The 26,892-nt window shown below is 40.3% G+C and overlaps 1 protein-coding gene across 5 annotated transcripts in view; it reads left to right on the top strand.

Annotated features, from left to right (window-relative positions):
• Window positions 1–26,892, top strand: part of DACH2 (dachshund family transcription factor 2) — a 321,363-nt gene that overhangs the window by 278,195 nt on the left and 16,276 nt on the right. The window lies entirely within an intron of this gene.

Genomic DNA, 26,892 nt, shown 5'->3' with positions numbered 1-26,892 from the left:
ATAGATAGATAGATAGATAGTATTTCCTCCATTCTACTATGCATAATTGCCTTCAAAAGTGCTTCAAAAGTAGTTGACAATACACCTAATACGTCCAGGGAAGGCACTGTATAACTAACCTTTAAATGAGAAGTCGCCAGTTGTTCCTCTAGCAATTAATTTTGGCATTAAGGAATGTAATTGACCACAAGACTAAATTATTAAAATGGCGGGGTGGGTGGGAAACTGTCACCCTAATTGAGACTTGAACTCGTACCCTTTCTCTCCTGTGCTGCTCAAGATGTGATTTAGGGGTTAATTGACTGGCTGGTGTTCCCCCAGCTGCAATTATTTTCTCTGACTGCACTAAAGGCATGCTGTAGCTAAGACCCACTTTAATAGGCAGCAGTTGCCTTCAGCTTTTAGAACGGTGTCAGAAAGACTGGGTGGTGTGGGAAGCAGAGGATATATGTGTGTGTGTGTGTGTATATATATATATATAGATAGATAGATAGATAGATAGATAGATAGATTCAAGGTTGTCTTTCAGGTTTCTAGCAAACAAGAAAGAAAGAGAGCATTGATGTTGAGTTACAGATTCAATGAAAGAGAGGCGATTTGCACACAGCTGATCTGCACCATTCTGTAATTCATGCACAAACCAAGGAATGTGTTTGATACCATAAGTGAAGATAAATTCATTTAGACCATGCAAGTCTTTGTTAGTCAATGCAAAGCACATGGCAGAGGTCCTAACTGGCAAATTCTTAAATACCTTCACCCAGACCTTAGAAACTGAGGAATTTGGACTTCACTCTGAGTATGTTGGCTTTGACAGTGAGTCATAGAAGCTTTCTGAGAATCACAGCTAAAGGACAGCAATAGCATATGTATTTTTATACCACTCTCTAAGCACTTTACAATCTGTAAGCCAGTTGCCCCAACAAACTGAGTACACATTTTACCGACCTACAAAATGATGGAAGGCTGAGTCAACTTTGGAAACCTGGAATTGAACTCACAACCTTGAGGCTCCAATACTTGCATTTAACCACTGTGCCACCAGGGTTCCTTGATGATAATGATATGGGTCATTGTTATTGTACTGGACTATGACCATAAAGACCTGCCTTCAAATCCTCACTCAGCCATGAAGATTATTGGGGTTGCTTCTGTAGAATAATTGCAGTTTGACACTGCTTTAACTGTTATAGATCAATGCTACGAATTCTGGGATTTGTAGCTTTGTAAGCTATTTAGCCTCCTCTATCAGAGCTCTGGTCCATAGGATAGAGCATCAAACTGCATCGTCTGCAGTGTGGCAGCAACCTGTGCCAGACATTATTCTTCAGCCTGAACTATCTCACAGGGTTGTTGTGAAGATAAAAAGGGGAGACTGCGTATGCTGCCTTGAACTCCTTTGTCATGACAAAACCCTGTTTAATGTGTTCTATGTATTTATTTTATTCATTTAAATCCCACCTTTCTCCCACTAATGGGACTCAAGACAGCTAACAGCATAATTAGAAACAATACAGATTAAAACTATAAAGTCATTAATAAAAGTATAAATATAAGAGGTACTTAAAAAACAATTAAACAATTTATAAAATTAACACGTTAATATTTAAAAACATTAACATTCATTTAAAGACCATATATAGATGTTAAAAACAGCACTGCCGGAGATTAAGAGTCAGTTTTTTAAAGCCTGATGGCGTGAAAATATTGCATCTTCTGTTTGCATGCTCCAGTTCTCTTTCTTATATCTTTGTTTGCTGTATCGCCGTTTTGGTGTTATGTCTGAATCAAGCAAACTGTATTCTTCACAATAATAAATTGGTCTCAAGTATTATTATTATTATTATTATTATTATCAAGTAGAACTTTTGATCAGGAGGAAACTCTGGTTTTGTGAACATTACGATCTGCTTGACTGGGATGTAAAAGTTTGTCGCACTTACTGCAAAATTTAAAAATTAAACGTGGACTTGCAAGGCTGAGGAATTATCTGAGTCCACAACCCATTTGCAGCAACAGCCAAAGAATAACACCAATTAATTAAAACCATTAATATTTGCAAGTGCCCAATTGTGGGTCTTTTGTGACAACGTAAGTGGATGCGAAGAACGAAATCCCATTTAGATGTCTCCTGTAAAAGCAGCCATAAAAATCATGTTGTACTTGCAAGGCTGGGAAGGCACTCAGCGCGCCCTTGCCTAGCGGCATACCTTTCTGTCACCATTACTTGGAGAAATAACTGATAGCGATCAATGTGATTATTTCCCGTTGCCGGAACATTTTTATTTTTACTGTGATATTAGCTGGACATATGTTTTGGGAAAGAAGATATAAATATGTTTAGCCTCTGAATATAAGCTGTGTAGAAATGTTATATTACCCACTTGGAAGGGAAACTGTAGGTGACATACTGTTCAGGAATGAGGGCCAGCTTTGCTTACAAATCAGCTGGATGATGAGGTTGCAAAAGTTATATTTTCCCTGCTTTCACCGGTGGAATTTATTAGCTTCTTGGAATTGATTCTGGATGCCTTTCATTTGCCATTGGGCTAAAGTCAGAAGCAAAATGATGATATACCGCATTTTTGCTCACTCATCTTTTTACTGCCGAAGTATTGTTATTGAATAAAAGACATTCAATATATTTTAAGAAGGAAACATGGTTCAAGAGAAAGAGAGAGAGAGAGAGATGAAGAATTTTCTTTCTCTTTCTTTTTTTGTTTGTTTGATGAACTGTCATCAGTTTATTTGAATTCCAGGCTAACTGGCCACAAGGTTGAGCTGAGCAATTGGGAGGAAAAGAAATGCAGTGAGCGCATGGATCCATTCATGCTAGGACAACAGTAGTTCTGAGAGGCTGCCAGAACATTGCTACTTTATTTGCTCAGGAAGAATGGACTGGAGCAAAGTTAATATCGATGCAGTATATGACTTGTTATCTCTGAGAAGATAATGTGAACTCAGCAGTATCATTGCTTTGATCTTTGGTTAAAGTCTTAACAAAACTAGATTGCTGTTTGACTGACAACCTTGTCAGGGGATGAATGAAGGCTGACACTCCGATATTGAAAATGCAGCGTTTACAGAACTTTTTTTGGAGTCCGGAGTTTTCTCATGACGCTGCTTCTTTTGTGGAAGACTGAATTTCCCATTTTTAAAAAAGGAACAAAAAAAAGTATATACATTGCCAGCTGCAGCAAAAACTTACAATTTTGCGTCTTCGAGCTGCCAAAAGCCTCTTTCCTGACAAAGTTGTTTTTGATGGGTTCAGGCTCGCAATGCAACCAAACAGCCTCAGCTCGGCAACGCTGGGATTTTTCACTTGGAACAGATACCATTCTGGCAGTTTTCGTCAAACCATATTATGAATTGTGCTACTCAAGTGACTTTGTTTTCCCCATTGAAAGCTCTTTTTTATTGTTTGTCAGTATTTTGTTTCTTTAGATCTCTTACCTGCTGCATCCCAGGGGCTCAAAGTGGGATAGCTAGACTTCATGGGGAAAACAAACACAGTCAGCTAAGATAGTAAAGTAGCGCAACCGCTACTACATATTATTTGAAACCCTTCCTCACAACTGCTACTGAAGGAGGAGATTGCCAGTAAAGTGCAGAGCATGCAGGATAGGTTGGATGTGAAGCACATGGCTGATAGGAGAGAACCTGGGTCGCTAGCTAGCAACAGACATATTTTGGGAAAGGATGCTTGGTCTCTGTACAAGAACAAAAGAGTCGTTTATTTTCCTATAAACCAGTGGCCTAGAAAGGCTATAAATATGGGAAAGAGAGGAAGGGGAGGAAGGAGTTTCATTCCAATAAAAGCGCTGTGTTGATGTTTGTTATTTGCTGTCAAGTCAGCTTCGACTCATTTGAGATACGGTACTGGGAAAAAGGGCTGAGGATGACCAAGTGCATGACCATGGATGGCCAAGAAGACAAACAAATAGGTCCTTGAACAGATGGAGCCTGAACTGTCCCTGGAAGCCAAGATGACGAAACTGAGGCTGTTGTACTATGGCCGCATCATGAGAAGTCAAGACTTACTAGAAAAGACAGTAATGCTAGAGAAGGTAGAAGGCAGTAAAAGAGAGGAAGACCTTAGGCCAGATGGGTGGACTCAATCAGGGAGGCCACTGGTTTGAACCTGAAGGACTCGAGCAAAATAGTGAAGCACAGTGGATCTTGGAGATGTCTCATCCACAGATTGCCATGAGTCAGAGCTGATTCAAAGGCAGTTAACAACAACAGCTTCAGCTTCTGTTGACCTGATAAATGAGAGTCCTCCATAAGCCCTAGTGATCAACAGCTCTGCACAAGTCTTACAAACTTGGACGATGGCTTCCTTTATTGAATCGGTCCATCTGTGATGTGGCCTTCCTCTTTTACTATTGATTTCATTTTTACTGATAATTAATAACTTTTTCCAATGAAGAATCATCATATTCTCCAGTGAGTCATGTGATCTCATGATATATCCAAAATGCAGTGGCCCCAGTTTAGTCATTTTGGTCAGGCCTGATTTACTCTCAGACCCATTCATTCATTTGTCTATGTAGAGAATTCTATTCATAGAACTGTCCTCCAGCACCACAATACAAATGAGTTGATTTTCTTCCAATCAGCTTTCTTTGCTGTCCAGGTTTCACAGCTATACATAGAAATAAAAATACTATGGCTTGGATTATCTTTACATATCTGGCATATCTTTACAGTTAAGGTCTTATCTAGTACCTTCACAGCTGCTCCAGCCTTCTTCTGATTTCCTGCCTACAGTTTCCATTTTGCTTAATGATTGAAATAGAAAAAAAGTGTAACTATTTTTGATGTCTACATCACCCTCTTTAAAGTTATAAAAATTAGACATAGTGAAAGTGCTAGCGCTCAGATCCATCAGGTTCCTTGGAAATGTCTTTTGGGGTCCTTCCAACAGACATCACTAATGGTGGACACAAAAGCCTGCTCACAATAACCAAGTTGTTTTGGTAAGGTACAGCCGCAGAGGATGGCTTGTTGTATTTTGAGGTCTACTCCTTAGTCTCATTAGATGGAACTGAGGCCCATGAAGACAGTCCCAGCACCTAATGTAAACTAAATATGCATCCAAGAACATTGGTCTTCAGCCAACAGGTTTAGCAGCATGTAAATTCCAAGCTAGTCCATGCCATGGTTTCTTGATGTACAAGTCATTGTGGAAAGAGGTCCCTTTTGAAATCAATGCTTTGAAAGTGCATGCTGGTTTGTACTATAGCCTCACTGTGCTACCTCAGATTTGCACAGACCTTGAGCAGACACCCATTTATGCAGCACATCGTTGTGTCAATCTGGCCTTTAGAGTTTATTCTGCTGCAAACCTCAACTGCATTATCTCCAGGTTAAATGCATTCCACTCTATTCCCTTTTATTCTGCCTTTCCAGGGGCACTTGCTGGTCGCTGGAAGTAATCACAGCAGTCTCCTTCGCTCCTCACTTTTCTGGCGTTCTCCAGTCAGTTTTGTTTTTCCGCGTGGCTTTTGTATAAATATTTCATGGTCAGAAGACATGTAAATATTTCCCTTTGGGGAAATACAGTACATTTCTTTATAAGTGCCACTTTCATTTCCCCCTATTTTCCCCCCTTGAACATGAAATGATGCTTGTTTTGTTTTGTCTTTTTCATTCTTGTGGCACGATGACAGTGTCTTCATATTTATCACTAAACAAGTGCAGAAAACATATATTAGGAAACCATTAAGTGACTATTATCCCAGAAAGCTCACTTGTTGGCTTTTAAAAAAAGGAAAACCTAACAGTAACATCTGCCTGTCTCTCTCTCTCTCCCTCTCTCTCCCAGAAAAAAGGAGGGAGTGAGAAAGAAAGAAAGATTAACAACTTCACGGCCCCTTTAGCTAGCAACACTTCCTTAAACAGATAAATTACAGCACCTTCTTTAAAGCTAGAGTTTTAATTTACTGTTTCCTTTCATTTGTTGAAATAATGATCTTTTTTTCCTTTTGAACCTCCTATAGCTTGCTCTGGTCATTAACATTTCAGTAAAATTGAGTCTGAAAGGTACTTTTTATGTTTGGCTCGACTGCTGCGCACATTTGGCTGTTGAAAGCGAACTTCCTTAAGACGGGGCTGCTGCTTAACACTCACCGCTATTTGAAACAGTTCACTGCCCAGTTTAATGGCCCCGCCAAGGGCAATGATCACATTACTTGCTATTATATTTGGGGTAGGTGGGTGTTAACTTCAATAATAAAGGCATATTTCTCAAACCATGTGCTCCAGGGTAGCAGCATGTGTCTACTAACAACCCACACAAGAATTTATTGCAGTAGGAGGCAGGAGTTGCTAAACCTCCATCTCTCCTAGTCTTATTTGTGTCTTGGAGAGTCCAAAGACTTGTCATTGGCATGTTTTACCCAAGGTCAGTAAGTTTTACTCTGGGTTATTTAACCTACATTATGTTCTGTGTAAACACCCTTTGATGAGTAGTTCTACTGTTAGACAGAGTCAGGCATCTGCTTTACAACAGCAAGGGTTCTGTCTGAACTCTGCAGCAATTTCATTGTAGGCTGGAGCAGGCTTGTTTCCCTTCGGTGTGGTAGGAAAGTTATTCCATTGTTAGTGCCAATCCAGTTAGCTTCAGTAGAGTGTTGCTTTAGGTAGTAAAATATGGCGGGATACAGACTGCCCAAAAAGAGTGGTCTGCCGGCACCTTGTTTTGATGCGCGAGGGAGCCACAGCAGACAAACCGCATGGCTCCTTCGAGCAGCAAAAAGAACCCGCAAAAAGCGGGTTCTTCTTGCAGCGCAATTGTGATGCTGCAGTGTGCCAATGGTGCACTTGCGGCGTCACAATGACACTGGGATGTCTGGACGCCAAGCATCCATTGCGTCAAAATGGCAGTGCCCTTGTGTACAGGGTGCCGCCATTTTGACGCCCTTGTCACGTGCTAGGGGTAAAGCACATATGGGAGGTGTGCCCTCAGCCAACGCCTAGCACGTGACAAGGGCGCACTATAGGCTGGTCTGTATAGCACCTATCTTGGGCTATCCCACACTCTTTCAGTTGGCACAAAATTCATGTATTCATCACCTCTAGAGCTATTCTATTCCATGATGATGGAGAAATCCTGTCTTCTGCAGGAGACACATGTGCCCTGCCACTGAGCTGCAACCCCTTTGGGATCATCCTTTCAGAACACATTTCAGCCATGAATTTCAGCTTTCTAACTATTCTGATCAGTCCTCTGACATCCTACTTTTCTGGCTGCTTATAAAATGTCCCAGTTTCTCCCTCTTCCTCCCACTTTCTCCCCTTTGTTGTCAGCTTACTTGAGTTGGTGCAAACTGAGTTAAAAATGCAAATGTAATTTGCACTCAACCAGTTCAGCAGCAGAGAAAGAAGTAGAGAGTGTAGGATCTTGTCCTTCCCAGTAAGCTCAGGCAAACTGCCGTACCTCTCCTAGCCTGTGTGTCCTTTCCCATTAATATTGTTTGCCACTTTGACCATATTCTGAGGTTGTTTGGCCACACATGTCCCGGTTTTCATCTGTGAAATGTTGGAGGCTACCCAATTCAGCTCAGGTCATGTACCAAACCCCATCCCCAGTGATACCCTTCAGAGATAGCACTTTATTTTTTGTGACAGATTTGCCAGCCCATGTATTTAGGATTATAGGAACATTTCTATGTGGGCTTGATAGCTCCAAATGAAGATAGACACTGTCCATGACAAGCAGCCAACAAACAACTCACTGACAACAGGTGATTATAGACAGAAAGACTATTGAGGTCAGTGATGAAAGGGGAAGGGAATTCCATGTTTAGGCATAATTCCCATGTTGCTTTTATTGATTCTCAAAACTCAGTGATGTATCTAGATGAAAAAAGAAATCTTCCCCAACTTTATAAGGCTTTCTTTCATCGCTGGGTGTGTTTTGCTGTATCTAGCATAACATTATTACTACTAATTATATCTGCACCATTTTTCAGCATACAAATTACTTTGTAAGTCAGATCTCATTTATTCTCACCAAGGCAGATATTGCAGGGCTAAACTAGATGGTGCATGAGAGATGTCTGGTTTAGGGGTGGGAGTTAAAGGGAAAAGCAAAATGCCCATATAAAATTGCCCTCTCCAAGTCCTCTTCCCCCAAGGAAATGAAATCTCTCTCTCTTTTCCCAGCAGATGGGGGGGAGCAGTTTATGGGAGAGTAATTTCAAGGGGGAATTGGTATAAAAGAAAGGAAGAAGCAGATACTCATTTGCCAATTTCTTGTTCTTCCATTCTTGATTGCAGTAAAGAAAAGAGGAAAGCTGTACATATGTCATCCACATGAAACCTACAACACCCCATGATCTTCTTTTCATGGCAGTGCAGCGAAATAAACCTCTGTATTTGACTACCCCTTAGATTAATATTCATTTGTAGGCAAAGGCATTCCTTTAGCTCAGGGGTGAGCAAAATGCAATCTTCTAGCATTTGTTGGACTGCAACTCCCATCATTCTAGCCAGTGTAGCCAATGGTGAGGAATTGCACCACCATACTTTGCCTGCTTCTGCTCCATGAGAAGCCCTGCCCTGCAGAGGGAAAGACTGGATTTAGGTGATGTATTTATTATTACCCTTTTCCTGTTTTACAGAAAGATATCATCTCACACAGCGACTCACATTGTTGCTTTTTTTGGTGTGTGTGTGTGGGGGGGGGAACATAGACCATGCTCTGAGGCTTATAAAAGAAACAAACACACAAGGGAATCCAAGTGGAGCAGAAAGGGAGAGAAGAGAGATCGGATTGACAGTGTCACAGAAAAGTAGGATTTAGGATCATTTAGCAGCTTAGCTTTAGGTTAGTTGTAGAAGGCACTAAGCTCAGTTCCAATTATTGGCATATAATCCACTTTCTCTATTCTAATAGTCAAGCAAGGACCATAATCCACATGCTTTAGCTGCCCAAAGGCTCAGGTTCAATTCCAACATCTTCAGGTTGGGCTGCAAAAACCTTTGTCTGAAACCTTGCAGAGCTGTTGTTAGTCGGTGTAGAAACTACACAGCTAGTGGATCAGGAACTTGCTACATTGCTGTTCATGAAGAGCCAGGACAGGGACATTTGTCCTTGTTTATGGTTGGATAGAAGTCATGCAACTGGTAGAGCCTGGCCTCCCTTTCACTTCTTCATTCGAGAGTAAGTGAGAGTTGGAGGAGTGTATTCTCTCTGTCAAGGAAAATATATGTACGTCTCTTGAACTCCCCATATTTTAGTCAATAGATGGGATCTGGCTAGTGCCATGATAAGCTCCTTATCTAATTGAAGTAGGCAACAAGGGAGCCTGGTCTAAATAGCCAGAAAATGGACCTGAATGAAACTTACTCAAAGCTTCCTCCAGATCCACCTCCACCCAAACCAGCATTTTTGGATTGCTGGCTTTCCTGTATTTCCTGCGAGTCTGTGAAAACTGTGTGGACTTGTGGGAAGAAGAAGGAGGAGGCAGCAGATGAAGAGAAGATCATAGAATCATAGAGTTGAAAGAGGCCACAAGGGCCATCCAGTCCACACCCCTGCCATGCAGGAATACACCATCAAAGCACTGCTGACCTATGGCCATTTAGCAGTTCTTACCATCATGAAGATCTTCCTAATGTTTAGGTGGAAGATGGTGCCATCTTCATCCCCACTTGCCACTAATGCCCCTCCCAGTACATCAGGAATGCTATTTTGAGAGTTATCTTCAAAAAAAGGTATCTTTTATAGGTTCTGTGTTTTTTCTAGGATATAACTTCTCTGTACTCCTAGATCTTACTTACATTCAGCTTTCTGATGCTCCTTTTTGGGACCTAGAGGTTAGACTTTGTTTTTTATGGTTTTGAACTATTCTGTTAAATGTAGCCTTTAAATTTTTTCACTCATTTTGATGTGTGTTTTTGCTTTTTTGTCTGCCCCTTTTGAGAATATTCACAGCAAAGCAGTTGATTAATATAGAAAACGACTGAGGATAGTTGATCCTCTGTGCCAGACAAGTTGCATTTGCTACAAAGAAAGCAAATGGGAAAATTTGATGTCATTCTAAATTATTAGTCGTTTAAGGAGAATTAGAAAGTAGAGCATGTCAGACAAAGCAGGCAAAAACTTTGCAAAACATGGGAAATACATTTTCTCTGCTCCAAATGACATTGTCTGAGAAGGAGCCCGTGAAAAGGAATGAATGGCTTGTTACTAATGAACTCTGACAATTGTTGCAACATCATCTTGTACAAAAGACAAGTTTTAATTATAGGGAAGAATGAGCATTTTCAAAAAGATGAAAAACAGTTTTGGCAGGGTTCCGTTTTGAGTAAAGGGGATGTTTACTTTCTTCACCTGCTATTTGCAGCTCACCATCTTCCCAACTATTTCTCTTCATCTGTGGGGTTCCAGATATGTTTTCCTGGAACCTGGCATAAATGGTGCATATTTTAATTTTTAAAAATGGCAGAGTACTGAAATGCTAAGCAGACCTTCTTCCCTCTCTTGATCCTTCACATGTTTCCAAATAACAGATAGTTTACCCTGTAGTTTCCTGATGGGTCCCTTGATAGGGATCCATTGTGAAAGATTGTATGTCCAGGACTTGTAAGAAATGCACTGAATGGCTGAGTAAATCCCATGGTGGTCTTTGTGTGAAAGTGCAGGGCAGGAACATTTGAGTTAACAGCTTTGAAGGAGGATGCATTTCAAAATTCCCAGCTGCGCAGGGGCCCATTTTTTACTTGTTTCCACTTTTTGACCTATTCCTATACTCGCTTATTGATCTATTCCATGGTATGGGTTCGTGCTGCAAGTGTGTCCTCACATGCCCACTTCTGCCATGAAGAAAGACAGGCTCATCTCTGTCCTTTAGTGCCTAGTAAGTAATGGAAGTGAAGGCCTTCAGACTTGCGACAGGTGAACCAGTGGAAAAGCAGTATCTGTAGGAGCAGCAGAGATACCAAACAAGGAAGGAGGACATAAGGAGGAAAGGGAAAAGAAGACCAGAGTACAGTCAGCCCTCCATATCCACAGATTTTTTTATCCACGGATTCAAGCATCCAAGATTTGACAGTAGTTTAGAAATATATAAATTCCAAAAAGCAAAGCTTGATTATGCCATTTAATACAAGGGACATGATCTTACTGTGCCGTTGTATTTAATGGGACTTGAGTTTCCACAGATTTTGGAATCCGCAGGAGGTCCTCAAACCAAACCCCAGTGGATACCAAGAGCCCACTGTATTTTAGGAAGAGAAGAAGAGGCAAAGATTAGCAAAAACATAAGCAGAAGGCATACCTTCTAACATTTCACACATGAAAACTGGTTCCTGTGTGGCCAAGTAGCATTAGAGTGTTGTCCAGATGGCAAAAGTTACTAGCGAGGACAAACACATAAGTTAGGAGAGGTTGCATCACTTTGCTTTTGCCTGAGCCTCCTGAGAATAGCATTTATTTTATTTTATTTTATTTTTTAATTGTATTGTATTGTACTTACTGTATATATTTGACTATAAGTCAACCTCGTGTATAAGTTGAGCACAGGTTTAGGGGCCAAAATTATGGATTTGTATATGACCCCTGGATAAGTCAAGACTAAAACTTAGGGGTATGTAACAGAATGAGAGTTAAAGTACAATACCTACACTGACCCATAGATAAGTCGATTCAGGTTTTTGGGGGTAAGTTTAAAATCATGTTTTAAAATCCTAACAATAAAGATAAAATACTTTTTAAAATGAAAGCGGTCCAAAATCATAACTTTCCCCAACTTTCCTTGCTAGGATCTATTGACAGAGCTGCAAGTGAGTATAACCATACGCTTATAACAACGGAAACATTTTCTTTGGGTACTTTAATTGGGTAGTTTTGTATAGTTCATTACTTTACTTTTATTTTACTTAACAGAACTTACGTGAACATAGGAGCTTCCCCTGTCTTCCTCTCTCCTACCCACCCTTCCAGGAGTAGAACAAGTAGCTTTTTCAGTCAAAAGCTATTACTGTAGGATATAAATCCAAACAGAATAGGCTGTAAAAGCTGGAACATGTTTTATTGTTTGAGAACAATTGAACTACAGAGGTTATACACTACTTCATTAATCTGAAAGACTGAATGGCCTGATTTTTTTGCCATCTTCACAAGAAATGGTGCAGGGAGGGGAGAGAGGACACACCAAGCACAGCTGTGCAGGTGACGGACCAAGATTGATAAGCTTTCCAGTTCATTATGATTCCTTAGCTGTGTGAATGTTTATTGACACATTTGCTTGCTTCGTCTCGGCAAACATACATTGTGGTACTCTGCTAACAAGGCCACAAAGCCATGCATTCCAAATTTACATTTGTAGAAAATCCTGGGATTCCTTTATGAGTTTACAAGTGCAGCAGAATAAGGAGACAGTGAGGTGATAGAAGTGCAGCATGCCAAGCTGGGTTGTAGGTTGCAATCCACAACTCATGTTTATATATGCAGCCGTAATGGCCTACAGTGGCAAAAAGTAACTCGACTATCTCAAGACTGTACCATCCCAACCTGGGGCTTATGCCTTAAGCTCAGTTTAGAAATGTTGCAGAATGCCCCAGACATCATGGCCAACTCAACCGTTGTTTCAAGTGGGGAGGGACTGTGCAGCTCTGTGGCAGACCTCCTACTTCAGATATAGATGTTTCTAGTTGTAAACCTTTGTATTTCCAATTAAAAGGTCAGCCAGTGACTTCTGGCATACACCCAGTCCTTCCATAGTAAGGTACATAGGAAGATACCTTACAGGTGGGACTGTTGGCCCATAGAATGCAGTAATGTCTATACCAGGAGTGTGAATCAAGTGTCGCACTGGATGTTGCTAGACTACATCTCCCAGCATTTTCTCATTATTGGCTGTGCAAACATTGGCAGACAAGGAGCTCGGAATGAACCCCATGGTTCAAACCCCATCCTTATTTTACGTTGACACCAGCCTTGAGATGTAGGTAAGACTAGGAACTAATGAGCCCATCTGTGAGCTTTGTAGCTTAAAGGGATTTGAATTCAGGTCTCTGTTCTGAATACAGCATTCCAACCAATATGCTACCCTGTCTCTCAGTTTACATCTGAAGCCATTGCAAAAGGGCCTGTGGAGAGACAACAGTTTACCTGTCTGTATATTGAATGGGCAGCCAAGGCCTGGAATGATCTCCATTGGTCAAGTGTCCTTTAAGTATTTCAATAAGCGTGCCAGATTATTACAAGGAGCTGGTCATGATGGCACAAGGGAAATTAATAGACAATGCTCTCAGTCGCTTTTCAGAGACAGAGGTGAGCGGGGACTTCTATTCTTCCTCTTAAAATTATTTAAGCAGGTGCTGCCGGAAAGCTATTGCTTTTATATGGCTCTTCAAATGTTTACAGCTAAACATTTTTTCCCCGTGATTGAATTTTTCACAGTGCTAAAATACCATGGAGAAATATGCTTCCTATCAGCTTTATTGCTCCCTGGATGCTTTCTCGACAAACCTGGTATCTGCTTGGACACAAACTTTCTATTGCAAAGAGATATCCTTGCCGTTTTTAACAAGCTGTGTTGCTTTGAAAGGATATGCCCATAACGCCAGTGGGAATGCCAGTACCTTAAGAGTAATGCCGCTTTAAGAGTACTATTTTATTAAAGCAGACGTGAGTAATTCGTTCCTGACTGTTATACACCCCAAGTTTATTAAGGGTATTTTACATCTGCAGAGGAGATTACTACTTCACTTATTTTCTCCATGGCTTGGCTTTAATAGATGGTGTGGGATCTAATATTTATTAAGTCTAAGCAAGAACGGGTATAATAGCAGGATTTTCCTTTATAACCAATTTAATACAGTTGTAAAATAAACCTTAATAAAACAGGAAGTAAGAAACACCATTTCCTATCCGCTCCCCATATTTTCATTATTATTATTTTATTCAGGGATCAAAGGGTTTAACTTGTCTCGCTGCATAGCTAATATGTTAAGAATGCCAGCTTTACCATGGCATTTAAAATCTGCAAGAGATTTAGATAACTATCTTGAGTCCTTATTTGTGTAGAAAGACAGCATAGAAATAAAATTGTTTATTTTCACCACCATCTATCTATCTATTTACACTATTTATGATCATCTTGGTGTAGTGGTTTGGACTATGACTCTAGAGGATATTATTCAAATCCCCACTTGGCCATGAAAACCCACTGAATGGCATTGGGCAAGTCACACAGTCTCAGCCTCAGAAGGTGGCAGTGGCAAACCCCCTCTGAAGAAATTTGCCAAGAAAACCCTGTGACAGGGTTGCATTAGGGTCACTATAAATTGGAAATGACTCAAAGACAAACAGTACATTCACACACATATTTATGACCCCACCTACATCATTTCTGACTTATGGCAACCCTAAGGAGAAGCTCTTGTAGGGTTTTCTTGGCAAGGTTTGTTCAGAGGAGCTTTGCATTGCCTTTCCCTGAGGCTGAGAGCATGTGACTTGCCCAAGGGTTTCATTGGGTTTCATGGCCAAGCTGAGGATTGAATCCTGGTCTCCGGAGCTGTAGTTCAACACTCAAACCATTATGCCATGCTGGTTCTAAATAAAAAAGGGCACCCAAGGAAAATGAGATGAAAGCGAGAGAGAGAATTAAGTTCACCAGATCCTGGCTTCTCTTCTTCGCTCTCAGAGGCCAAGGCAGTGTCAGCTGGGATCTGCCACTGGCATTTGCTATTACAGTTGGAACTTGGCCTGGAATCCTGTTGGTGACCTAATGCTTATTTAACTGGCCAGTTATGGAAGTGGTTGGACTTTTTCATGACCCACATAAAGAGATCTCCCTGGAAAGATGCAAAGGCACAGCTCCTCCATTTCCTACTAATTTGGATTTCTTTCTTTCCTCATAGTCTCACAGAGTTGCTCTGGCACAGTGTTACACTACAGAAGCTGTCACAGGATCTCAGCCTGCATTTTTACTATGGCCAAGCAGTTTTGTGAAATCATACTTGGGTGTTCTATGAAAAGAATAATGCAGTACTTAGTGGTGCTCTGGACTGCATACATGGATCACAAATTTGGGGGTTGCATGCAGCAGTGACTTTTTCATTTCTCCTCTTCCCTTCCCATTTTGAAGGAATCTTATTTGGAACAGTCTCTGTTGAAGTCTGCCCAAATTGATAGATTGCTAAACTGGGTTATCAAAAGCAGAAGGATCTAGAAGCATCTAGTGAATAAGATGTGAAAGAGAGACAGATTCTCAGGCTGTAAGAAAAATGGTTTTATTTCTCAATTTAGCCTCAATAAAAACCTTTTTCATGCGTCCTTTGCTTCCCTCCTAGTTCAGAATGTGAAGCAGCTTACAAAAGTTAGAACAGATACAGCTAAAAAACAACACCTCATACAATTTTTTAAAAAAAATTAAGTTGTCAGTGAAATTATAAGATGTTTAATGCACAAATAAAAAGAAGATCAACAAATACAAGCAATAGAACAAATGAAAAATGCTTTCCCAATGAGCAGTTCTCTGTCAAAGGTGTGCTGAAACAAAACGGTCTTCATCTACCTGCAAAAAGATAGTAAGGAGGCCACCAGTATAATCTCTCTGGAAAGGTTTTTTTTAGGCTGCATCTGCACTGGAGAAATAATCCCATTTGACCCTGCTTTTATGGCCACGGCTCCATGCTATGGAATTCTGGGAATGATAGTTGGCTGTGGCCCCACAGTGGATTTCTTCCTCTTTTTGGTTCCTATCCCTGCTGTTATGAAAATCATAGCTAAACTCAGATGAAACAAGGAAACCTGAGATGGGTGCCAGATTATGGTCATCATTCTTTCTAATGAAAAAAAAATCCAGGTGCTCTGACCCTGTGGGCCTTGGTTCGACTACACCATTGGCTCTCAGATGGATGGGCATGTCATTGTTTACATGTGCTCCAGGGTAAAATATTGTGAGACCTGGTCCCACTACATCACAGTCCTTCAGATAATTGAGTATGGCATTATTTACATGGGCTGCAAGGGTAAAGTACTGTGAGCCCTGTTTCCACTACACCACAGTCCCTCAGATCATTGAGTATGATGAAGTTGAAGGCTTTCATGGCTGGTATCCATAATTTTCTGCGGCTATGTGACCATGTTCTGGAAGAATTTATTCCTAATATTTTGCATGCATCTGCGGCTGCATCCTCCGAAGGTGCCAGCCACAGATGCAGGCAAAACATCATGAATAAATTCTTCCAAAACATGGCCACATAGCCTGGAAAACCCACCGAAAACCATTGAGCATGGCATTATTTACATGAGCACCAAGGTAAAATACTGTGAGCCTTAGTTATACTACACCACAGTCTCTCAGATCATTGAGCATAGCATTATTTACATGGGCTCCAAGGTAAAGTACAGTACGCCCTGGTTCCACTACACCACAGTCCCTCATATTATTGAGCATGGCATTCTTTATATGGACACCGAGGTGGATTACTGAGCAAGGTAAGGAACTGTGCTTTCTGGACTTTGCACTGAATAAGTCTGTCCATTGTCCTAATAGTTACTGGGCATTTAGGCTGAGTGAAATGAATGGCATTTATTTCTAAATACATTTATTTAGGAAGGGGAGGAAGGGGGCGTAATGATCTCTGTCATCCTTACAGTATGTGAGGGGGACCGGGTGGTTTTTAAAGCGATGCACTAAAACCACCTACAGTGTTGACAACAAGTAGTGGGATAATTGCTGAAAATGAAGTCTTCTTTGCCATGCATTTCCTTGAACATCTGTTGTTCCATATGGAGTCATAAATATTTGCAACAAAATAGCTGGGGGAAAAAATCATCTCAACATTAATATGGAAAGGCTGAATCTGCCAAGGAAGCTCAAGATTCTTTAGAATATTCCCCCCTCTCTTGGCAGGTTTCACCGACCCATATGAGACTTTGGGAAAAAATTAGCAACAACATCAACACAATCTTCTCTGCGCTGAAAAAATGAAAGACTTGGTGGGAAGTCTTGAGTATAAGAGAGTTGGTGAGGTTTTGCTAGAAAGAGGTACCCATTATTTATTAGACTGACTACTTATTCTGGACGAATATTTACTTTCTTTGGCTTGCTTAGGGGCATAAGAAGCTGTTTTATCCTGGATCAGACCTTTGGTCCATTTAGTTCAGTACTTTTTGATCAGGAACTCTTTCATAGAATCATAGAATTGGAAGAGATCACAAGCGTCATCAAGTCCAAACCCTTACCATGCAGGAACTCACAATCCAAGCACCGCCATCAGATGGCCACCTAACCTCTGTTTAAATACCTCCAAAGGAGAAGACTCCACTACTTTCCAAGGGAGTGTGTTCCACTGTCAAACAGCTTTTACTGTGGGGAAGCTCCTCCTAACATTTTGGTGGCTTCTCTTTTCTTGTAGCTTGCATCCATTGTTCTGTGTCCTATTCTCTGGAGCTGCAGCAAACAAGCTTGTTCCATCCTATTCTTTCGAATGAATCATTGGTTGCCATGCAGTTGTCCACCCCTGGTATGCACTGACTAGCAAAAGCTCTCCGGGATTGTATCTTAAAGAGGAATTTTCTCCTAAACAAGCTGGAGTTGCCAGCAAATGCCCTGGGACCTTTTGCATTCAGAGCAGTGCTCTGACACTAAGCTTATGGCTCTGTATGGGACCTGGGAGCCATTCACATTACAGAATTAGAGCACTATGATTCTACTTCAACTACCATGGGCCCATTTTATGGAATCCTGGGCTTTGTAGTCTGGTGAAGCACTGGCTCTCTCTGGCTGTGTATTCTAAATGTTGTTGAGGCTGAGAGCATGTGACTTGCCCAAGCTCACCCAATGGGTTTCATGGCCGAGTGGGGAATTAAACCCTGATCTCCAGAGTCATAATCCAGCACATAATCCACCACACCAGCTCGCACTATATTCTAAATCTCTCTCCCTAAACTATAAATCCCAGGATTCCATAGGACAGAACCATGTTACCAGTTAAAGTGGAATCATAGTGCTATCATTGTGTAGTGTGACTGAGGCCCTGACCTTCCATTGGTCATCTTGGTTAAACATTTTAGGCCAATGGTCTATCTAGCTCAGTATTACCTACACTGAATATTACCTACTCCAATGGCCTATCTAACTCAATATTTGTATTTAATGTAATGTATTTAATTTCTAAATATGCATATAGACACATAAATTAATGTATTCAAATTTTATGCAAATCCCACTCCTCTGTTGGCCTCATTTTAATGATGCACTGCCTTTAGTACATTTCTACTCCAACCCTGACTGACAGAGGTTCTCCAAGGTTTCAGGCGGGAGGTTTACCAAGGAAAATCCTTTCTTGGGATAATCTGGACACATCCTGGAAAAGTTACTTTTTTTGGACTGTAATTCCCCAAAGCCTGGGGTCACAGGTACTGTTGGTACACCTGTTCGCCTGTGTGTACAGCTTTTTTCACTTGCTCACCTGTGTCAGTTGGTCCTGAGAGCATGGTAGGAATGGTTGCTAATGGGATGACAATCTTTCCCTGCAGGAATAAAAGCAGCATCAACTTTCCATCCCTTTATTATTCTGACAGTGTTTCGATTCCAGATCATTTGGAGGCTGATGGCAGATGGCCAAGGAAATAGCATGATCACCTAGAAATATTTCACAGTCTGTTTTGTGGTATTTGAGCAGCTTTGAATCAGTGTGTTTCAGCATTTATTTATTTATTAAAATAAGTAAGTTCAACAATCCTGAAATGTTGGTCTTTTTATTGTTTGCATTTATCGTTTGAATGTAAAAAGGACTTGTATTACTTAAGAACCCTGAAGGACCCAACTGATCCTGGAAGCTAAGTAGGGTCAGGCTTGATTCGTACTTGCATGGGAAACCTCCATGGAAAACCGGATTCTGTAGGCTATATTTCAGAGGAAGGAATTGGCAAAACCACCTCTGAATATTCCTTGCCTAAGAAAATCTGATGAAATTCAACTTGGTGGGGAGGGAGAGATTTGCATTCCCGCACATTTGGACGCAATCATATTTTAACTCTTCTCTTCTCATTCTCATCCAAGCCTGATTTTCTATAACTTTAGGTCACTTTTCAATTTGTCTCTAATCTCCTTCGTGAATGCACAAATTCTGGAAATCCTTGCCAAATATCATCAAGCCTATCAACATCTTCTCTTTTCATATAGGTCAGTTGCTCATGAGCTTCAAGGGTTAAGAGGTGATGAAATTACATTGTGACTACAAACATAGCAGTGTATTTATTTATTTATTTATTCATTCATTCATTCAATTTTTATTCCATTTTAAAATATATCAACAAATCATCTTCTGCCATTCCCATCACCAATCATGGTTTGTTCATCTCCATCGTCAGTGACAATAATTCTCATTTCTCGACGATATTTCTAATAAAACCAACTCTAAACTAAACTCTAAACCTATCTGAATATCTAAATATTCATCTTCTTGTCTAATTTCTTTATTCCTTTACTCTGTCAACCTAGTTATCCTATCTCACCTTCCTTACTTCCTCTTTTCAATTTCATCTCTCTTCCTATATCTTCCACCTCGAATTCATCTCTCCTCCACTCTCTATTCCTCTCCACTTATTCCTTTCTTCATCTCTTCTCTTTTCCTGTCTCCTCTTCCTAGCCTATCTTCCTTCTTTCTACCTTTCCTCTTCATCTCTTCTCCACCTCCATCATGTCATCTTCTCTCTTCCAATCCCTCTTCATACCCTCTTCACTTACTCTCACCTTCTTCTACTTCCTTATCTTCCTTACAAGACCTTACTACACTACTGTCTCTCCTCTTACTCTCCTCTACTACCATTACCATTCATACATTGACTTCCTTCCTTCCCGATATTTTGTTCATTATATGAACACCTTTCTTTGTATTCCTATTTCACAATCTTCGACTTCGCTACTTTTTCCTTTCATTTTCACGTTCAGAACGGAGCAATAATTTAAATACTGGACTAGAGAAATCCAGTTTCGAGTTCTTCATTGGGTGACATGGGGTGAATTACTGTATCTCAGCCTGAGTGATGTTGGGTTGCTTTGGTGATAAAGCAGAGAGAAGAAGAACCATGTCTCTTCTCTTGATATCATTTGAGCAAAGGCAATTGTAAACCTAAGGAACTTCCAGGATGTAAGGAAGGTGTGTTTTCCTTGCTTCCCAGCTCTGGTTTTCACACAAAACCAAATGAACTATTTTTCTTCCCAACTTCTTATCCTGCATTATTTCTGCTAAGTGGGAGATTGGTCTCCTCCGCACTTTGCACTCCAAATAATTGTGTTTTCCCTCCCAAACGTTGTCAGCAGTAACTTATACCATAACCACCACTGTAGATATGTACGCAGTTATAAATAGGTATAACTTTTAGTGTCACTAATGAGAGCCATGTTGAGGTAAATGTCACAGCCGTATAAATTATCTCAACATTGTTGGTAACAGGTGGATGGATCGTGCAGCAAGCGTTAATTGTCATTTTACATTCTGGTGGTATAATTTTCTATTGTGAAATCGTCTTGGTGCTTTTTCTAAATGTTTAATTTCCCCCCCATTTAAAACTAAGCTGCTTTGACAAAAATGAGGTTGTTGTTGGCGTGTATGCACAGCGATGTATCTCTTGTAAAGTGATTTCTAGTAACTCTGACTTATGGTGACCCTGTCTGAGGTTTTCTTGGCAAAATTTGACCCATGAAGATTTGTTTTGCCTTCCTCTGAGGCTGAGACAGTGCGGTTTCCATGGCTTTTGAACCCTCGTCTCGCAGAATCCTAATCCAAAGCCTGAGCCACTACACTGCTCCTACACACACATACACACATCTATGTACAGGTAGAGATTATCTGAAAATCTAAAATGTCCCAAAAGCGAAAACATTTTTCATGGGTTGTTGAGATAGATTTGTTTTCTGAGGGTTCGTTGTACACAAACTTTGTTTCATGCACAAACCTATGAAAACATGTTATATAAAATTACCTTCAGGCTAGTTGTATAAGTTGCATATGAAACATAAATGTTTGGACTTGAGTCTCATCACCAAGACCTCTCATAATGTATGCTTAAGTATTTCAAAATTTGTAAAAATCCATAAATCCCAAACACTTCTGGTCCCAAGCATTTTGGATAAGGGATACTCAACCTATTTAGCTTGGCTATTTGCACTCTTTCTAGAAAGCAGTCCTCTAGATCAAGAGATGTCAGGGGATAACCCTTTCTTTGAAGTCACCCTCTCTTTGAAATGTGGGCAAAGATAAGGAACTCTAAGGAGGAAAAATGCCCATCAACAGAGAGCACCTGAATAGTAGTAGATTGGCCTGGCATACATATGATAATCTTGTCCCAGTCTTCCCTTGCATGATGTGGGTGTTATTATTGCTAGACTTGCATATATATGTTTAAATTATGTCCTCTCTGCTTTTTCAACACTATATAAATTTTCATTCTCTAGTAACCTCTGGCAACTATTGCCCTCCACACGTTCCCAATGTGTGATGCAAACAACTCAACCATTCTATGGGAGACAAGCTGGAACATGTTCAAGTGAGGGCAGCATGGATGGTGAATGATATGGAAACTCAGCCCCCTTAGAAATGCTATGGGAGCTTTACATTCAGTTTAGAGAAGAGAAGGTTTTGAGAGGTTATTTGACAGCCATATTTAAATATCTGAAGGAATATCATGTAGAATGTAGAGCACACTTGTTTTATACTGCTGCAGAGACCAAACAAGCCAAACGGAAAAGAGATTCCACCATAACATTAGGAAGATCTGCCTGAGGGTAAAAACTGTCCATAGTGGGATAGAAAGCTTCAGATAACAGTGGACTGTTCCTCTTTGGAGGTCTTTATTAAGAAGTTTGGACTTCTTGCTTGAATGCTGAATGCTGGACTTCTTTCCTGAATGCTTTAGTTATATATTCCTGTATGGCAGGAGAATGACCTAAGTGGTCCCTGTGGTCCCTTCCAAATCTAGCAAAGGTTCTGCATGAGAGAAGGCCTGCCAGATTCCCCTTTCCATATAACTTGGTCCTGATCCATGACAATGTTGATTAAGGAGAAATCTTTGACTAACTTTAAGAATGATTGAGAACCATTTGTTTATTTATTATTATTATTATTTTGCAGTCTTATGCGGGGATATATCAATTTCAGGTTTTGTAAAATAAACTGAGTAGCTGCGTTTTAGAAACATAACCATATTATCATATGAAGAAATTATATCAATAGTGGGATATATTCATCATTGGGGAGGAATCAGTAGTATAAGTAGTTTTTTGTTGTTCAGTTGAGTGTGTAGCTTTGTTGTAGTTTATGTGTGTATGTTTTAGATAGGTATCAAAATTCTGTACGTGGTTGTGTTTATGTTTAATAAAAATGATTTTTAAATATGTGTGTGTATGTGTGTGTGTGTGTGTGTATCTTGTTCCCAGTCCAGTTCTCATAGACATGTGAATTGTGCCAGCTTTTTAAAAACAGCTGTTCAAGGATAAATGTGACAAGTATCATGTCGAGTTTTGCCCAATGTTGAAGTGAAGTGTTGAAGTTTTGCCCAATGGTGAAGCCCATTTAAAACAAACACATTCTTTTCATATTTACCCGAGCTTCCATTCCTCCACTGACACTTTCTGTTGCTCTGCACAGTATAGCCTTTTATATTATAACCTTTTTGGAGCCCAGATTTATTTTCCTGTTATTTTAATGACACTAAATAAATACTAAATCAGAATAATAAGTAATAGAGAGCCAGCAGATAAGATAATTCACAGGTTCGTTGCCTTCCTGGTTTGATGTCATCTGCAAAGCTTACAGGTTTGCCCTAGAAATGAATGCATAATGCTTAAGCACTTTATCACCAATTGCACCACTGGAAAGGAGGAGGGGGAAGAAAGGAAAAGGAAATGCGCTCTGACATCAGGCCGTATAAATCATATTTTCAACATGATTCCAAAGTTTGATTTAAAACTCAACAACTGGATTAATCAGCTACTCCTCAAATTGCGTGCATTTTGACCCTTTGCATTCGGAGGGTGTAATTAAGAAAAACACCCAGGATTTTAAATTGGGCACTTGAATTGCAAGGTTAAAGCCATAAATTTGGGGTGGCTTGACTCCTGCCAAGTTAGGCGGAGGCATTCCTCTTTCCCACTGATGAAAAGAACAGCTCGCCTCCTGGCAATGAAGCAATGAAAGAGGGAGCAGTGGGCGAGAGGAGGACCCGGTGCTAGTAAGTCATTGGAGGTGGATAACCTTGTCCTTGAAGACTTTAAAATGTATGTAAAGTTCCATGGCATCAGGGCAGTGTGTAAAAGGTGGAAACACTTTCCAAAGGGATTTCTTTAATCAGAATGTATGGTAGCGGGATTTTATGGCTGTCATACAATAAGCTGTCGAATCTCTTCCAGTAGGTGATTCCAGTCTGGGAGCCGCTGAAGAGAAAATCCTCTGGGTGACTAGTCCTGGTTTACCAAAGTAAATGTCCTCCCATAAGACCTGAATGAATGGGTCAGATTATACTGGAGAAGGCAATACCATAAGTAACCTGGACCCATACTATATAGGGCTTTAAAGGTAGCAACCAACACTTTGTATCTTTCCCAGAAACTAATTGGCACCAGTGGAGTGATTTTAATATGGGTGTAATATGATCATTTCTAGATGGTTCAGTAGCCAATCTGGCTGCCATGTTTTCCTCTAATTGAAGTTTCCTCGTTTGCTACAGAGGAGGGTGATGACAAAAAGCCTCTGAACTAATCTTGCCAAGAAACCCTCATTATAGGGTAACCTTAGGGTCTCCATAAGTCAGAGATGGCTTGAAAGCAATATCTAAAGCGGACTCATTGTAATCAGTGAAACTTAAATTTGTTGTGATTGGTCAGTCTCATCCACATTAATGGATCAGATTTAACAAATATTAACCTTCGATTTAGCCCATTAAAGTAACCATGTTTTTGAAACAAATTTTCAAATGAGATCAGCTTTTCATAAGCCTAACCTATAGCCAGCCATGTTACATATAACACCTTGTTATTTAATGCCTGGCCGTTGTAGGTGATGAGTAATTCCATGCAGGAAAATGAACAGTTGTTGTTGTTGTTAACTTCCTTTGAGTCACCCTCAACGCATGGCGACCCGATGGGTGAGACATCTCCAAGACCCCCATCCTCTGCTTAGGTCCTACAGATTCAAGCACATGACATCTCTAGTTGAGTCTATCCATCTGGTGTAGTCTTCCTATTGTTCTACTATCTTCTACCTTTCCCAGCATTATTGTCTTTTCCAATGATTCATGCCTTCTCATGATGTGGCCAAAGTACCACATCCTCAATTTGATCATCTCGGCTTCCAGGGAGATTTCAGACTTGATCTGCTCAAGGACCCATTTGTTTGTCTTTCTGTTTGTCCATGGCAGACAAAAAAGCAGTTTGCTCTGTCCTTTTTCCACCGACCCATTTGATTTTCTTGCTAGCGGTGAAGGAAAGTACATTTCTTCCTCCATGGGCAATACAAAAATTGAAGAGGGGTTAATACATACTTCCTTTGGAGTGTGTTTGAGTTAGCTTGCTGAGAAGTTAGTGAATGTGAAGTCAAAGGCTTTCATGGCTGGCATCCATAATTTTTTGTGGGTTTTTCAGGCTATGTGTCCATGTTCTAGAAGAGTTTGTTCCTGATGTTTCGCCAGCATTTGTGGCTGGCATCTTCAGAGAAATCTGAGGTTGCCAGCCACAGATGCTGGTGAAACATCAGGAATAAACTCTTCTAGAACATGGACACATAGCCTGAAAAACCCACAAAAAACTGTTAGTGAATGTGTTTCCATGTGGGCTGCAGAGGTGTCCCTCTAGCTCCTTTTCCTTCTTCTTCACCCGCTATTTCTCACTCACCTATTTCTCACCACCAACAAACCCTGTGATAGGTTCACCTTAGAGCTACCATACATCAGAAATGACTTGAAGGCACACAACAACACAACAAAGAATATATGTACTTTAGCCTTTATTTTAATTGCATTGTGAAATTGGTTTGAAGCTAATGGGGAAACAGGCAGGACTATTGATTGGGATGGAAATGTTGCAGTGATTTGGGTTCTCTACAGACGTCTTCACAGCCATTGCTGCAATTGCTGAGTGATATTCCATTCATTCTGGATTGCATGATTTATATTCCCCCTCTTAGCATGTTTATCTGTCCCTTGTCCCAAATTACCTGAATGGCCCTTTATGTGGTTTCCAGGCCAGAAAGAATGTTTTCTGAATAGATTCCAATATGTTATTTTAAGGTTTAAGAAACAAGTTCCATAAAAATTGTCTTTCATTTGTCCCAATAAATGTAAATAAACTAATTCCTGCCCTGGTTATATACTCATTGTTCTACCTTTATTTCTCATTTATTTTATTATGCTATATGTGTAGTAATAAAAACCTTGAAAATGTGAATGCTAGATATTAAAACTGAACAAGACTAATTGTTTCCCAGTTACAGAAAGAAAGAGAGAAACTTGCATTATCATCCCAACACTTATTCCTCCTTATCATTTTGACAATTAGGGCTACAGTCCTGTTCCTACTTGCATGAGACCAAGCACCACTGAATTTGAGCAGACTGGCTTTTGAGTAGCCATATATAGGATTGCTTAGTACACTGGGATTTTATAAGGGCCTTTAAAAATGATCAAATATAAATTTCTTTCTCTCTGTGGATTTCTATGGAAGGCAGCCCAAACAGGAGACACCATTCAAATGTGAAGACCTATTACAAGACTGAAATAGATTTCTAATGCTTATATCATTCATCTTCGCAGTGTGCGATTTCAATCGGGAGAAAATGATGAATTGTTTGACAGGGTGTTTTTTCCCTCTCTCTCTCTCCTTTCCACCCATAGACGCTAAACCATAATACGCTTCTCCTAGTCTTTCCCAGCTATTACGGACTTTAACATGCAATGTGACCTTGGTCGGCAAAGCATGTTTGGTTAGCACAAAAAACTTAATCATAAGAAGTCATAAGTAGAATCCTTCTTCTTTACTGCCCCTTTTTCGGGGACTTGGAAATTTATGGCTTGTGGGACAGGTAGGATATGAACAATGGGCCAAATGGAGTGCAGGGTTGTCTCATCTGTGCAAAAACGTCTGCTCAGAATCGATGTGACCTCTGCTAGGCTGTCATCCTCTGTGTCCTATTTGTCTTTTGGTGGGGAGCTTAGATCTGGAAGCCGTCTCTCTGTGTCTCTCTTGGGCCAGATTATCAAAATGAATCATTGCCTGCATAGCTCTTATATTTCTATTTATTTTCCTGCTGTTGACTAGCTCGGCTGAAATACGATTTCTTTTTGCATTTGATCCTCACTGCAGCCAGCCGCACCTAATTTAGCCATGTCTATCTCTTTAAAGAAGACTAATGCTATTTTGAAACTTCAATCTACTCTACAGCAACATTACAAACCATAGACTGTGTGCCCCGTCTCCTCAGTCAATATGAATTTTCCTTTTGCCCATTTCAATAACATCGCTCCCTCCTCCCACCAGCAAGCTTCGGGTTTTTAGATTGTTTTAAGTAGTTTATCCACAGAGTAGATTATTCGCTGTGCGCTCCCTCATTTCCTTGAAGAACCCTTTGGTTTACCTTGCTTTGCAAGCAATTAATTTTAAGAACTTGATCCTTAATATGAAATATTTAAGCAGGAGAAATTGTATCGTCTTTGACTAGGGGAAAAGGTGTCCCTCTAAGTGTGTAACCAGAGGATTGTTTGGAGAAGCAGAGAGATTGCTTATATCTTTGTCTGAAATATGAACTGAATTGATGTGATGAGGAGGCAAGAATCATATTAACAACTCTGAGCAATTATGTAGAGTTTAGTACACATTGTGTTGAATGGAAAACATATTCTAAGCAAAGAAGTCCATAATGCAAAAGAAC

Source organism: Sceloporus undulatus, chromosome 7 (assembly GCF_019175285.1).
Source record: "Sceloporus undulatus isolate JIND9_A2432 ecotype Alabama chromosome 7, SceUnd_v1.1, whole genome shotgun sequence".
NCBI classification, from domain to species: domain Eukaryota; kingdom Metazoa; phylum Chordata; class Lepidosauria; order Squamata; family Phrynosomatidae; genus Sceloporus; species Sceloporus undulatus.
Note: the sequence above shows the minus strand (reverse complement) of the source record. Positions and strands in the feature narration are given on the sequence as shown.